The following is a 12,189-nucleotide window of genomic DNA, read 5'->3' as shown; positions in this document are numbered from 1 at the left end:
TGCTCGGGCTGATCCTTCAAATTGGAAGACAACGAAAGATACCTGCCGTTCCTCTGAATACCCGAGCGCAGCGAATATATCCATCATGCGGTCCATCCATCTCTCAGCTAAGTCAGGGCTAGGTCCACCTATGAATTTCGGGGGTGCAAATTTTTGGAACCGTTCTAAGGCACGGTCCACTCCCTCGTGATTGCTCAGATTACTTCCAGGGTTTCCGGCATTATTCCCATGACCCTGACCCTGTTGGTCCACCATTTGTGCCAGCAAATCTGTCATCCATTATATGGCTGTAGCTACTTGGTTATCAGCTTGGTGGTTCGTATTTTCATTTTCTACCCTTTCGGGTTCTGGTCTCCGTCCCCTACCTTTTCTTCGGCCTCGGCCTCGTCCCATACCTCCACCTCGGCCACCGGCTTCCATTTGTAGTGAAAACTTTACCATATAAAACACCATATAAAACACACTAAATGATCAAAATTTTTGGACATGCATATACAGGTTTACGCCAAAGATATGCACAAATTAGCAAAAATGCAGCTAGTACCAAAACACTGAACACATCGATTTCAAAACAAATCAACAGGACAATAAAGTAATTCAAGTCAACGGCCCTAACGCAACTCCCCTGCTGAGCCCACCTAATCCACCAGCACCGCCCCGGCGGCCCTAGGGTGCAAACCTAAAGAATAGGTCCAAATAGCTAACTTTAACATTAAATAAGAACCAAGTCGATTCACACTGGGACTGGCCATCTCCAAGTGCAATCAACTCAATCCCCACTTTGCCTCATGGGAAAATTACACAAGTCCAATATCAAAATCGTAGCATTCAATATTTACCTTAATAGCCAAGTACCCCACAGTCCGGCATCCTAAACGTTGAAATCTCGAATGCACTACAAAGATCTGAAACCTAAACTTTGATACCAACTGTGACGGCCCCATCTCACCCTAAGGCGAACCAAAGGGTTCGACGGACAGCCTGCCCAGCTCACGCCAAGACTCGAAAATACAAAACAATAAAAACTAAAGAAACCAAAAGAGCACCATTCACAATATACAATCTCCAAAAGATTTCTATTTACATCCTCAAAAGTAGATATCCAGATCACTGCATCATCGCATGATAGTAATCAAAATTAGAAAGTAGACCCAAAGAAGGATTTTAATACAGGTCACCAAAACAAAACAAAAATATCTTAGTTGTTCAACTATTACAAACCCAACCTAACTATATTAGTGATGGTGCCAAAATTTCCCCGCGTCGGCCCCTACTAAGGAAAACAAAAAAAAAGGGGGTAAGCTATAAGTTTAGCGACTAACCAGGGGTAAAAATATAATTTTTACATGTCAACATTTGCACAGTGAGAGCAAAGCAAAAGTAGAAAAGTAACACCACATGGTAAGGATACGGGTGGCTCCAAAGCCAACTCATTTGTCGAGCTTGATCACTGGTTGACCCTGTGACAGCCCCACCTTCCCCTAAGGCGTACCAAAAGGGTTAGCGGACTGCCTGCCCAGCTCTCGCCAGGACTACTAAAACGGTAAAACAGTAACTCAAGGCGTTCGGGAATCTACTAGCACGCTTAACCAAGCCAACAATCAAGAAATGGAAAAACAAATGTCAAAACATAACGTGAATAGTGACTACCACGTCACAATCAGCCAGGACCCAATCAAATGCAAATAACTGCGTACAATCCCTGAAAGGAATATATATACAAGCCAAGTATACTACATGGAACATGAATACACACACTGTTACCAACCACATTTGTATGATTACAAGCCAAAAGGAAACATGTAAACTCAAGTACAATCAAGTTGCCAACTATTGAGGAGCTATACAAAATCTCTCAACCAGCTCCACTCAACTCATCTTCAACTCACAAATCCAAAAGGTAAATCCCTGTAAGGAAAACAAAATTCACGGAGTGAGCTTTCGCCCAATGAGTTACCATCACCAAAATATACCAGGATCACATAAACACAAGAATATTCAGTCCAAATCGCACGTCAAGAAAGTAAAATCAACAACACCCAAGTGTAGGGAATAAAAGGATACGGATGGCTCTCAAGAGCCCTTTTCCTCTTTTGCCATGCTTGATCTCATCTCATTGACTCTCCGTCAATGTATACCAGGTAATCATGACCGTAGACTCCTCTTTACTCCAATTATCCGTCCACCTCACTTTCCCCTTACCGGGCCCGAACACCAAACAGTACAGAATTGGTATTACTCGAGTATACCGGAATCAAGGGTCTCATACCCAAAGATTCCCAAATACAGTCCCCATGGCTTGTCAAATGTCCCCGACCAAGTCCTTACTGGCTCGAGTCCATTGACTTCCAATGAGGTAGAGCTCAGAGTGAACACTAAAGTTGGTATCCAAGCGATACCAAATCCAGTACAGTCAATAATATTCAAGTAATATCATAAACAGTCAAGTAAGCTTAGTATAATAACCAGTCAAAGAGGCTAGAGAGTACGAGAGTGGTAAAGTACACCCTCGCCTCACCTAGCTCAAACAATCATCACAACTAGTCCAAACCACAGAATTCAAGTACAAGAAAGCCACGGAATAACAAACATGTGAGTAGTACACTCACCAAGTTCAACAAAGAAATTTCACAAGTTTTCGCCCGACGTGAGCCTCGGATCACCGGCACGCCCTATAACAATCAAGAAAGTACAATGAAAACGCAAACACAAGTCGAATACCTTTTTCTAGGAACTATTAAGGCAAGACCCAAATATAGCTTGGAAATGAAAAATACATAACATTTAGGGTTAAAAGTAGAAATAAACCCTAAGATTATTCACTTCTATCAAATCTCAACCCAACACATAAGAATCTAATACCCTAGCCACTCGGACAGCATTTCCCCTAAAATTTCAGCTTTTCCAACCTGCCAGACAACCAATAAAACTATCCAACACAACCACAAGCACCCAAACAAGTCATAAGCCATTCAATATACTTCATTAGGGTCACAATACCCTTCAATTATAGCCAATTAGAAGGTCAACAATCAACAATAGAAAACCCCCAATTTGAAACCCTAAATCTGAAATTTTCCGCACAAACGGAAATTGTCCGCAATTAACCACAATTAACGCACAAGAGAGCTATAAAATGCCATCTAGAACCATCAATTCCAGCTCAATCATCTCAATCATAGGAAAACAGAAAAAAATCCAGAAAAATCAGAAAATTAGGAAACTTCACTCCAATCCACCAAATCTTCCGAAAAATCACGTATAGAGCTACTATAAGGCACCACTTGGCCAAAATTAGAAACAAAAGATGAGTTTCAAGCAAGATACCTTAGATCTTCAAGAAAGGTTGAAGCTTAGAGGGTTTCCTTCCAAAATAACACCACCAAGGTCTTCAAACACTCCTAGCAAGATGATTCTACGGACTAATTCAAGAAACAATCGGTTGATTTTCAAGATTGAGCAAGGATTTGGAGAGAGAAGGTTAAGGAATTTTCCCTTTTCTTGCTAGAGGAATTTCGGCCAAGAAGGAATGAAGAATGAAGATGATTTGGTCCAATTTTTGACTTTTATGTAATGACAAGAAAGTTAGGCAAAGTTAGGTAGCTTGGTCCAATAACACTTTGACACTTGTCACTTTGTTTTGTTTAGAGTTATCCTCTTGTCCCTCATGGCTAATCCATCTAGGCAACCTCCAATTATCTCCTAATACCTAGTAACAACATCCCTTTACGCAAAACTTTAACCTAATGGGCCGAATTTCTCTCACTTAATGCACTAGCGGGTCCCACGCCCAAATTACGTACCAAATTTCTCACCAACTACCCTATACTAGAAAAATGATTTAAGAACTATATTTACTGATAAAATGTTGATAAAAGTAATATAATAAAGAATACCCGAAATCAATGCAGATGAGGCTAAACTACCCCTTATATCGAGCCTTACGGTTGCCTTCCCCGGTATACGAAATTCCACTATTTTTCTCTTACAATCAAGTTGTGCATCGTATTTAGCTAGCCAGTCCATACCCAATATAACGTCGTACACCTTAATAGCTAAACTTATAAGATTCCCCAAAAGCTTCCTCTCTCCTACCCAAATTTCGCAATTTGTATACATCAAACCAGTAATCAAACGTTGGTCCCCCGTAGGAGTACTAACTTCTAAGTCATAAGGCAAGCTAACAGGGGTTATATCAATGCCGCACATAAAATTGGGGTTAACAAAGGAATGGGTAGCACCAGGGTCGATCAAAATCCTAGCTAGACGATGAAAAACAGGGATCGTACCTTCTACAACCCCAGAGGAATCAGGGACTTGTTGTTGCTCAAGGGAGTAAACCCGAGCTGGCACCTTTGGCTTTGTCCCTTCTACCTTGGACTGTCCCGAGTTAGCCTTCAACGACTGGGTGGTTACTCTAGCCTCCCGAGGTAACACCGGATAGTTAGCTATTTGATGCTCCGCACTCCCGCAGCGTAAGCATTTCCTTTCTTTCCTCCAACAGTTGTCCTCAGTGTGGTTTGGTTTCCCACAAAATCCACAGGGTCCACGTGCAACTGAGGCCGAACTTCCTTGTGAGACGCTTCTCTGCGGGCCCCGTCCATTGTGACCACCCCTCGGCGGAGTCCCTCGTGTCATTCCCGGTTGCCTTCCTCTCCCGGCTCCTCTTCCAAACTTGGGAGGGGTCCCTTTATCCCCTTGGGTCGAACTACTCGCAGAGAACCCCGTTTTTTCACCTGAAAGTTTCTTACTTGAAGCCTGGCATTTTCCACTCGCAAAGCTTTCTCCACAGCGTCACTAAAGATATTGATCTGGGCTACCGCCAGATCCTTTTGAATTTCCACATTGAGCCCTTGAATAAAACGCCGAACTCTCCTTTGCTCCGTTAGAATGAGTTCAGGGGCAAACTTAGATAAACGAGTAAACTGGCTCTCATACTCAGCCACCGATTGAGTCCCCTGGCGGAGTCTAATGAACTCGTCCTCCTTCTTTTCCTGGACTAGAGGGGGAAAGTATTTCGCATTGAAGTCCCTCACAAAGTTTACCCATGTTCTTGGGGTTTGTTCCCGGTCCCACTTCATTCGTATCACGTTCCACCAAGAACGCGCGGCCCCTTCCAATTGGAAGACAGCGAAAGTAACCTGCCTCTCCTCTGAATAGTGTAGGGCGGCGAAAATATCTATCATTTTCTCTAACCACCTGCAACTGCTCTCTCAGAGCGTTCGTCCTCTCCTGCTCCATGGCCACGTCCCCCTGGAGCTCGCCAATCCTATCGGCCTGCATCCGCGTGATGCCCCTAAGCCTAAGGGTCTCAGTGCGCTCCCTGGCGGCGGCACACCTACGCCTCCGTCGCTCAGCAAGCACTGCCACAACCACGTGGTCAGCGTAAGAATAAAACTGGCAACGCCTACAGCGGCGGGTCCGGCTAGCGGTATACCACAGCCGGATCGGACCTCCTGGTCTCTCCTGGAAGTCGATAACCCGTGGGCGCCTCTGAGGTGGCTCGTCTCCGCCCGCTCCACTAGTGCCAGCCATAACCTACAAAGATAACAAAGGTTTATAGCTTAGACAATATATTCACACTTAATGGCGTCTAAAAGCAATCCCAAAAGTTCGAAGGACCAGGTTTTAGGTTCGCCCAGGGTAATTCTAACCTAGGCTCTGATACCACCTGTGACAGCCCCACCTTCCCCTAAGGCGTACCAAAAGGGTTAGCGGACTGCCTGCCCAACTCTCGCCAGGACTACTAAAACGGTAAAACAGTAACTCAAGGCGTTCGGGAATCTACTAGCACGCTTAACCAAGCCAACAATCAAGAAATGGAAAAACAAATGTCAAAACATAACGTGAATAGTGACTACCACGTCACAATCAGCCAGGACCCAATCAAATGCAAATAACTGCGTACAATCCCTGAAAGGAATATATATACAATATATATACAATCGCCCGACGTGAGCCTCGGATCACCGGCACGCCCTATAACAATCAAGAAAGTACAATGAAAACGCAAACACAAGTCGAATACCTTTTTCTAGGAACTATTAAGGCAAGACCCAAATATAGCTTGGAAATGAAAAATACATAACATTTAGGGTTAAAAGTAGAAATAAACCCTAAGATTATTCACTTCTATCAAATCTCAACCCAACACATAAGAATCTAATACCCTAGCCACTCGGACAGCATTTCCCCTAAAATTTCAGCTTTTCCAACCTGCCAGACAACCAATAAAACTATCCAACACAACCACAAGCACCCAAACAAGTCATAAGCCATTCAATATACTTCATTAGGGTCACAATACCCTTCAATTATAGCCAATTAGAAGGTCAACAATCAACAATAGAAAACCCCCAATTTGAAACCCTAAATCTGAAATTTTCCGCACAAACGGAAATTGTCCGCAATTAACCACAATTAACGCACAAGAGAGCTATAAAATGCCATCTAGAACCATCAATTCCAGCTCAATCATCTCAATCATAGGAAAACAGAAAAAAATCCAGAAAAATCAGAAAATTAGGAAACTTCACTCCAATCCACCAAATCTTCCGAAAAATCACGTATAGAGCTACTATAAGGCACCACTTGGCCAAAATTAGAAACAAAAGATGATTTTCAAGCAAGATACCTTAGATCTTCAAGAAAGGTTGAAGCTTAGAGGGTTTCCTTCCAAAATAACACCACCAAGGTCTTCAAACACTCCTAGCAAGATGATTCTACGGACTAATTCAAGAAACAATCGGTTGATTTTCAAGATTGAGCAAGGATTTGGAGAGAGAAGGTTAAGGAATTTTCCCTTTTCTTGCTAGAGGAATTTCGGCCAAGAAGGAATGAAGAATGAAGATGATTTGGTCCAATTTTTGACTTTTATGTAATGACAAGAAAGTTAGGCAAAGTTAGGTAGCTTGGTCCAATAACACTTTGACACTTGTCACTTTGTTTTGTTTAGAGTTATCCTCTTGTCCCTCATGGCTAATCCATCTAGGCAACCTCCAATTATCTCCTAATACCTAGTAACAACATCCCTTTACGCAAAACTTTAACCTAATGGGCCGAATTTCTCTCACTTAATGCACTAGCGGGTCCCACGCCCAAATTACGTACCAAATTTCTCACCAACTACCCTATACTAGAAAAATGATTTAAGAACTATATTTACTGATAAAATGTTGATAAAAGTAATATAATAAAGAAATTAAAAGAAAACGGGTGCACAGGAATAAAATAATAAATAAATAAAAAAAAATTTTTTTTTTTTTTTGGGTTCTCACAGACCCTTGAGATCCTGAGCCACACAGCTCGCTTCTCTTAAAGGGTCCCACATAGAGAGACCATGAGCCTCAGCTCAAGTCACGAGCAATAAATGCTCTAAAATATTTTTCAAGCAAAAAATGCTCTAAAATCGTAGTTCAAGCAATAAATGCTCTGGTTCAAGCAATAAATGTTCCATAACAAATCACAAAATCATATTTCACAGGCATCAATAGCAACTAATGGGGTTTAGGTCGAATGCGATAAAGTACACCCTCGCCTAAGTGCCCATTTTTCATAGTAAACTCATATTAGCATTGAGTTACACAGAAACCCTGATTACTCACCTAAAGAGCAAGTATAATGAGAGAAAGTACGGAAATGAATTCAAGTCGTCAGCTAGTGGCCCCACCGACTCCGTCTAGCCCGTCACCGCCTGTAGTAGAAGGTTGAGCCATATTATCACACAAACAACTACTTAAGTGCGTAAATTAAGCAAAATGGCAAAATTGGCACATGCATGTGCGGAATCGGCAAACTGAAATGGAAACGGCCGGCAAACGGAAATGGGCATAGTTACTGTCCCAAAAAATTTTGATCATAAGTTGGGTTAGGAATATCGGATTAAAGTGTATGAGATACTGTTACGAAGCTAAGAGGAAGGGCTACAATTTTCATGAATACACCTTAATCTCGATCTGAATGGAAGCAATTCAAAATTATGGAAAACAGTACCAGAAGTTTGCACTTTAGGGTGACGGACAGGGTCTGTTTGCCGGACCATAACTCACAGCTCGCAAATCCAAATCAAGAAATTCCAAAGGCGTTAGAAATCTATGTCACAAGACTAAAACTTTTATGTTTCATCCAAAACCTGAATTAATACAGAGTAGGGTCAAAAATGGGTCCAAAGTTCCTGTCAGAACTGTCCAAATTCAAAGGCAGTTCTGACAACCAATCTTGTTTTGGTTATAACTGGAGCTACGGAACTCGGATTTGAACGCACTTTATACTGTTTCGAAGCTAAAACCAAGATCTACATTTCTTATGAAGGGGTCAACACCCAGTTTGCACGTTAGTCAGGTGACCGAGCATGGTCAGAGGCTAAATCCACAAACGTAACACAATCCAGTGTTCAAAACAGATGCAAGTGTTTTGGCTATAACTCAGGCTACACTGATCCGTTTGACCTGAAACTTTGCAGGCACATTAAGGACTTAAGAAGATACAACTTTCATGTTTTGTACTAAGGCCAATTCAGCCTTTAACTTGGTCGAACAGTACCAGGAAGAACAGGGTTAATCACAACCCTCAACTGTAATTTTCCGCACTAACCAGAAATTTTCCGCAGCCGATCGTATCCAACATATATTAGCTTCATTTTACACCATAATAAACCCTCAATCCATAACTAAACCATGATTATCATATAAAACAGAAAAATAGCAATAATAAATCAAAATCCATCATAACTTCACTTCCAACCATAAACAAACCATATGTCATCATATTAAGCCACTAAAGCCACCAATTGAACATTATCAAAGCTAAAGGGAAAAGTTCTTAACAACTCACCTTGTAACCTCAAGAAAACAAGCAATTTAGCACCTCCTCTTTCCAAACCACTCCACCAACTTAGTCACTACCACCTAACAAAGGATTTCTACGGAGTGAATTCGAGATTTTTCGGTTGAATCACAAGATTTGTGCAAGAAATTGGATCAACTAGTTGAAGGCTTCTCTTTCCTTTTTCCTTCTCTCCCTCACGATTTTCTCTCTCTCTCTCTCCCTTAGTTTTTGGTTTGTGTTTTGTGTCTTAGCTTGTGTTTGTGGTTTATAGCTTGCAAGACTTAAGATGGGTAAGATATTTGTTTCACTATCCAATCAAAATCAAACACAACCATGGCTTAATTTCCACCACAGCCTTCTTTGCCCCCTTTCACACTCTTGCCCAAATCATTTAATTCTTTGCAAATTAGTCCATAGGTCATTAGCTTAATCTAATCCAAAATACTTAGTCACACTTAATCATTTCACTAATCACCTTATTATCTTAATCACCCATCCTTAATTATTCCTTATTCCACATAAAAGCAACTAAACCACAATCTTTTTACATTAGCTAAATTAAGGGTTTTAAACCCAACTTAAGGTTGTTCAATTAGTAAAACACTAGGGAATTTACTAGTGTAAGACTTTTTAGCTCTCTAATCCTACTTAAACCTTTTTAAAAGAAATCGAATCTGGTATCTCCTCATACGAAAACATACATTAGTATGCATAATATTTACTACCACATAAACTTATGATTAATACGTAAACTAGGGTTTTGTGTAAAAATATCAAAGGTGTAAATCCATTAGGGTTTTAATAAAATTTCAAATTAAGGTTTTTTCGATTCTAAATGCAAAATCACAGGTAAAGAATTACCATCATCCTTAAAATCAAATTTTATAGAAAAATTTAGCACTAATATTCCTTATTCAAAATTAAGGACGAATCGGGATCTCACAATGGGGCATGCCTGTTGTGTTATCAAGCACCACTAGGGATGAAATTCTTGAACTAAAACTCTCTGGTGAAGTATAGACGTTGTGCTAGCTTGTTGTGTTGTCCAGCACTACCAGGGACAAATTCTTGAGACTTTCTGGTGAAGTATTGTCATGTGCTTACTTGTTGCGTTGTCCAACACCACCAGGGGTAAATTTCCAATCGGAGGCTTCGCTATGTCCTGAATTTCTTCCAAATATCTGGGACTTTGAGTCCAACTCAGGGCTAGTTGTTTGAATCGAGCCCTTTTGCATGTTCTTTTGATTACTTGTTGAGCTATCTGTTGGCCCGTTGCTAAGTGATAAGTGAGATTGGAGTGATTCTTAGTACTTAACTGACTTTCGAGAACTATTCTGATTTGATTAGTACAAGTTGGAATGTCAAGGACGACATTCGTTTAAGGGTGGAGTTTGTGAAGCCCTGAAAGAAGAAGAAAGAAAACGTTCTGGTGAACAGTGAGAATCCGGTAGGAAATCCGGCCAGTTCTTGGCCGGATTGGCATGGAGTTTTGAAAAAAAATTAATTTCGCCACTGCCTTGAATCCGGCCTGGAATCCGTGTGACGGCCCCACCTCCCCCTAGGGCGTACCCAGGGTTTTGCGAGTCGCCTGTCCAACTCTCGCCAGGACTCACTCACTCATAGATCAAGAAAAATAACGTACATCCATAGAAATTGCATAACACATCCACTTCAACTGAATATATATATTGATGTTCAAATCCAGATACAAAGCTTCTACACACCAAAATACTTCAAAGTGTTTACAATTCGAGTACAATCAACCCTAGTCGGGTACTAGAGTGAGTACAAATTCAAAATTCAAAACAACAAGACTATGCTAGTCTGTCCACGTCTCACGCCTCGCTCATACCCCCTGTAAGGAAAACAAATGACGTGGAATGAGCTAAAAGCCCAGTGAGGTTCCAAATAGCAAGTTGACCATTATTTAAACGTGCAAGTATCACATAGTAAAGTAATGAGCATGAAAAAGTCATAAAAGTGAGCAATAACACTTCAAGTAGCAAATCTCAAAATGAGCGAGTGTAAAGGTTTTCTTTTAAAATGAAACAATAACACGATGAGTACTAATCATTCCAAAGTATAAGGATACGGATGGCTCTCAGGAGCCAAATTCCCATTGCATCACCAGAGCTTGATCAAGTAATAGTTGACACTCCGTCAACTTTCAAGGAAGTAACCAATCCAGTCGAGCACCACTTAAACTACTCTCCGTCCACCATTCAAACCCCCTACTGGGCCCAAAATCCTCAATAAACACTGGTGGTAATACTTGAGTATACCAGTTAGTCGAGGAGATATCACTCCACTCGACAAAACAAAAGACCCAGGGTTCGTTACCCAATCGACCAAGCCCTTGCCGGCTCGACTCGAGTAACTTGCCATAGGGTTTCTGAAATTCCAGGAAGTACGCACCATATACAAATATATCAAATCCATTGCAACAATAAACAAGTATATCTCATATTAGGGCAAGTGCGATAAAGTACACTCTTGCCCGATCAAACAAATGACATATCATTAAATCACATTGGTCACGTATTGAAACCAAGTGTCCAGTTCAATCAGGTATTTGGAAGCACTCACCAAAGGTCTAGTGCCTCTCAAAAGTCACGTTCAGGACCAACTCCTTGGTTGGAATCCAAATCTGCGATAAAATACCATTTGTGAATGTAAAACTCTCTAGAGTTCGAAACATAGGAGTTTCGCTTCAAGAAAATCAAGTAAATGTAACTCGTTTAAGTAGTATTCACGATACTTATCAAATGCCGAACAATTCATGCTCGCTCTTAAACCTTTGAAACTTTGAAGCAATTATACTTTGAAATACCATTTGAGTTGAAGAAATGGAGAAAACGTATTTCTATTAGTCGTAATTTTTATTTTTCCAAGGGTACAAGTTTCGGCCGAATTCTAACTCATATACCTCGATAAAAGAAGACGCAAATATCCTAGATGGTTCACGTGGTATTCGCTCTCAAGCCTTACTCGAGTCGCAAGTATATTTACCTAGCCCTCGAGCGTAAATTTTGGCAGCATGCCCTTTGTATTTACCTATTTTTCAGCCATTTATGGCTTCATTCTTTTCCTCAATCAATCCCAAAGTTACACACAAGATAATCTCATTTCAATAGCCGTTCAATAGGCTCAAAGTCATACAAGTACAAAATCGAACTAGGAAAATGTCCGGAAATGAAGTTTAAGTCATAAAACAAAAGACAGATTTGCCGTCACTTAGTGTAACGGGTACAACTGAAGCTACGCTTATCAGATTGGGGTACAATTTTACCGTTTTGAAGCTAAGACAAAGGTCTACAACTTTGATGGAGACCACTCAGTACAGTTTGTAGTGTATCTAAGTCA

Source organism: Coffea arabica, chromosome 11e (assembly GCF_036785885.1).
Source record: "Coffea arabica cultivar ET-39 chromosome 11e, Coffea Arabica ET-39 HiFi, whole genome shotgun sequence".
Classification (NCBI taxonomy): Eukaryota; Viridiplantae; Streptophyta; class Magnoliopsida; order Gentianales; family Rubiaceae; genus Coffea; species Coffea arabica.
Note: the sequence above shows the minus strand (reverse complement) of the source record.